The sequence below is a fragment of the Pteronotus mesoamericanus genome, unplaced genomic scaffold (genome assembly GCF_021234165.1).
Source record: "Pteronotus mesoamericanus isolate MK-2021 breed Mesoamerican mustached bat unplaced genomic scaffold, CSHL_Meso_final scaffold_12, whole genome shotgun sequence".
NCBI lineage: Eukaryota > Metazoa > Chordata > Mammalia > Chiroptera > Mormoopidae > Pteronotus > Pteronotus mesoamericanus.
The window spans coordinates 11,483,659-11,488,190 of record NW_026555303.1 but is presented as its reverse complement, the minus strand read 5'-3'; positions in this window follow the sequence as shown (position 1 = coordinate 11,488,190).

The window sequence follows — 4,532 nt, the reverse complement described above, 5'->3', positions numbered from 1 at the left end:
TCTCTCTTTGTCTTTGATAGTTGCCATTTTAATGATGATGCGTCTTGGAGTGGACCGTCCTAGATCCCTCTTGAATGGGACCCTATGTGCCTCCTGGATCCAGGAGACCTTTTCTCTCCTCAAATTGGGGAGATTTTTATCATTATTTTTTCAAAGAGGTTCTCCATCCCTTGTTCCTCTTCTTCTCCTTCTGGTATCCCTATTATGTGGATATTATTGTGTTTTAGGTTGCATTTCCCTAAATGCCTCTTCATTCTTTTTTGAGTCTTTTTTTCCATTTCTTGTTCTTTCTGGGAGCTTTTTTCGACCTTATCGTCTATCTCACTGATTCAATCCTTAGCTTCAAATCAACCTTGCTTTTAATTCCTTCTACTGTGTTCTTCAATTCAGAAATGGTATTCTTCATATCCTCTTGTGTTTTCGTGATAGTTTCTATGTCCTTTTTCCAGGTTGATATAGTTTGCTGTAAGATTTTGATAGTTTCTCTGCAGTTTCTTATAGTTATCTTTGATCTGGCTTAGCTCATTGAGCTTCCTGAGATCCATTGCTTTGAATTCAATATGTGATAGTTCCCTTGCCTCTATTTCATTTAGCTCTCTCTGTGGGGATTCCAGTTTTCCACTCATTTGGTGGGAATTTCTTTTTCTTCTCATTTTTGTGAGAGTCTATTATTTTTATTTATTTGCTTGTTTGCTTATTTATTTGTTTGTTTGTTTTTGCTTTTGCTTCAATCCATCCGTCTAGATTTTCTGACTTTGTGGATTAAACTTTTATGGTAGTAGGCGGTTCTTTTTATTTATTTATTTATTTATTTATTTATTTATTTAATCTTTATTTTTCTGTCTGGGGCTGCATCTGATGATGTCAGTTGTTGACCCTATATGACTTTGGGTTGCTTGTTTGAGCCTTCCAGAAATCTACTGTCTGCGTCTGACTCCTTCTTTGGGCAGTTCTGTGACCTGTTTGGCCAGGGATCCATTATTTCTATGTATCCGTCTGCACTCTCACAGCAGCTCCTTGAGCATGCTCCCCGCTGTGGCAGTATCCTGCGCCCGCCTGCGTGCACTCGAGGTCTGGCCTGGGCGCACGTGCTTGTCCCCGCCTGGGGTGGCTTACTCACCTGACCTCGTGCATTCACCTGCCAGAGGGGCCCGGCCAGTGCCCCAGCACTGATCAGTTTAGGGTCTTCTATTGTGTGCTTTCCCCGCTTTTGGTTCTTTGGGGGTGTGTCTTGCCCATGCAAAATGGAGACTAGGGAGATGGGAATAAGTCAGCTTTGGACCTCTCCGGTTAATCCAGTCTCCTGTCTCTCCCCCAGGGTCTCTGAGCAGCTCTGTGACCCCTTCAGGTAGGGATCCACTATTTCTGCGGACTGTAATTGCACGCCTTCTAGCTCCTGCACCTGCTTCTTCCTCTTTTCTGTTTCCATTTAATATTCTTTACACCCATCTCCTCACAAATCCTGCATCCCAGCACATAACAAGAGATCAATTTCCTAAGGCAATTCCCATCAAAACCTTCCTATGGATGCAAGATTTTGCACCTGCAATTGGTTAATTTCCAGCACATTAGGTCACTTGAGCCTTCAAAATTAATTATTTAACTATAAGTGGGGAATTTCAGTGATAAAGAAAGTTTGAATTCATACTTCTGATTTCTATTGCCTCATATATTAGGGGGTGAAAATGACAGAAGGCCATACTGAAGCCTGAAAAACCAACCTTATAATCACCGTTGAGTCTCATGAAATAACCTCTCCAATTTAGCAGATGGAGTGAAAGACCATCTTAAAATCTGTGATGTGATTATTATCATAGCCACAAAAGATAGCTTTGACACAAATACAGTGATTATTTTGTAACTCTGTGGAATGCTGACTCCCTCCTTCTCTTCCCCTCCCCCTCTTTTCCAAGGGCCCCATAAAAAAGGGGGAAAAAAGATCACAGAGCCTACATTTTCCATCACCTCAAATCACTTGGGAATTTTCACCAATAGAGTCATAATTATTTTCACAGTGCTTATCTTTTTTTATTAATCAGAACATTTCCTTAAATCAAATGTTCAGTCCTACCTTCTTATTACTGTGCTGCCACAAGGAAAAATGACCAACTCATCAATCCAGCTCTTAGAGAAGCCAAAAACCTGGGATAGGTCTGATGACGATGTCTCCTTTTAAAGTTGAAAGCTTCTAGAAATGTTTTTCCTACATGTGCAGTGTCTGTCTCTACAAGCATCTTCATTTGCTAATATGGCTGCATACACTTTTCAGTGTATAAATAATAATGGTGTTAGTTGCAAGTAGAAACTTGCATATTGGGAAAGCAGTGTATATTCAATAGCTTTGGTGAAATTTAATTCTTCATATTGGGGCACCCTTGGAGGAAATCACAAAGACTATGCATTGCAAAACCAATGCACAAGAAGAGAGGGTTTTGTTAATAGTAGCTTCAGATATATTCACCAAGGGAAAAATCTTCACAGAAGAGAACCCATGTTAGATAGGCCTGATCATAAATATAGACTGAAGCTTAGGAAAAAGTCCTTACCTTCAGAACTATAATAGGTGTCTGTGTAGCTTAAAAAAGAACTTATATCAACTTCTGTATAGTTTTGCAGTCATAAAAAATGAGCCAGTTCATAACTTTCTATAGCAGACAGAGAGGGGTTCATGTGCAAGCTAATAAATTAAATGTCAATATATTTAAATGTTATAAAGTACCTGATTAATAGCACAGAAAAATAAATCACAGAACAAGAGGCCTGCAAAGCTAATCCCTATTCACATACACTGCTATCAAGAAATATATATTTGAGACTCACTGGATGTTAAATACTTAGTGGAGAGCTCACCAATGTGAAAGCTGTGGTCCTTGATCTGATGGGATCGGGCATGTTCAGGATGGTATAGCCATAGTTAGCCCTTGATCTCAAGATTATAATTATTTGTAGAAGTAAGACCTATTGATGTGTAAAAATAATTAAGCAAATTAGATGCTACCTAACACCAGTCAAATAAGTGTTATAAATTATAACTAGTAGAGGGTTTAGAGAAAGGAAAATCCTTGAAGACTGAAGTGGGCAAGTGAAGATTCCTTGTTGAGTTGAAACTGGAGCCTGGCAATATGGATAGGATGCCAAAGGTGTCTAGGGAATGGAGACAGCATGAAGCTTAAGGCTAGGAGTGCACCAAGCCAAACCAAAGGACAGTGAGTGTCTGAGACTGTTAGAAGAAAGAGCAAATTTAGGGAAGCAAAGGTGGATGAGTATGGGAAAGAAGCTTTGGGGCACAGAAGAAGGTATTAGATTCAGGCTGAGAAGTTTGGACTTTATCAGATGGCTTAGGGAAGAAGGGATTTGTGCCAAGGTGTAGGCTGTAAAATGGATTAATGAGGAAGTTACTAAGAAAGGGAAAAAACTCCAATTGCATTTGGTCAATGGCAGATAATGGTGGGAAATATGAAGTAACAAATGAGGAGGAACGAATCAAGATAGGGGACGAGTGAGTGGAAGTCACACTGACCTCCCAGAACCAACCTGGAATTACAAATAAATTGTGAACAAATCACCTGGAACAAACAATTGACCAATAGCGAGAGAAGAGCCTTGGAACCTCAGAGACAGAAGAATCAGCTTCAGTGCAATCTAACTGGAAAGGAGTGCAGTACAGATCAGAGAAGGCGGGCGGGGCTCCCACGGGTGGCAGCACCAGAAGGATATTGAAACAGTCATTTGGATCCCCCTGAGAAGAGCAGGGTCTAAACCAAAAGTGGGGATCTCTAGCCTACAGCACCAGAGACCAAAAAGTAAACAGAAAACATCCAGCTGCGAAAGACCAGGGTTGCTCTCTGCCAGAGACAAGTGACTGCAGATACAAAGAGCCTTTTTAAGGGCCAATAAATAAATTTTTATTTGCAGCCACTTATCCTGGTCTCCGGCAAAGGCGGGGGCAGAATGTGATAGAGACGCCTGAGGAGACACTAGGGAAGGAGGCTTTGGGGAGAACTGAGAGTAGCCAGCCGGATCTCGGTGCTAACTCACTCTCCTATTAGGCAGCAGCAATCTTGTTCAGGCAGAGTCAACTCGCCCTGAGGGGCACCAACGTGAGAGGACCCGATAGCCCCATCTCCAGGTGTGATCCCACCCCGCCCCTTGCTGTCTAAGCCACCTGCTGTGTGTGGAGTGACTAGATTAACAGCTGAAGGAGACAGCCACAGATAGTAGATTCCTGGAAGTATCAAACAGACTGCCTAAGGTCAGACAGGGATGACATCTGACATCATCAGAGGCATATTGAAAAAGTAAAAACAGTGGTCTCCTACCATAGAAGTTCACACCACTAAGTGAGGAAATCAAGACAGATCAACTTAAGAAGCAGAAGCAAAAATGAAAAAGTTTCACAAATAATGGGAAGACAAAGAAATACCCACCACTCAAAGGAAAAGGAGAAATCCCAAAAAGAGAACTAATTGAAGCAGAGGCAAATAAACTATCAGATATTGAGTTCCAAACAAAAGTTCTAATGAAGCTCAATG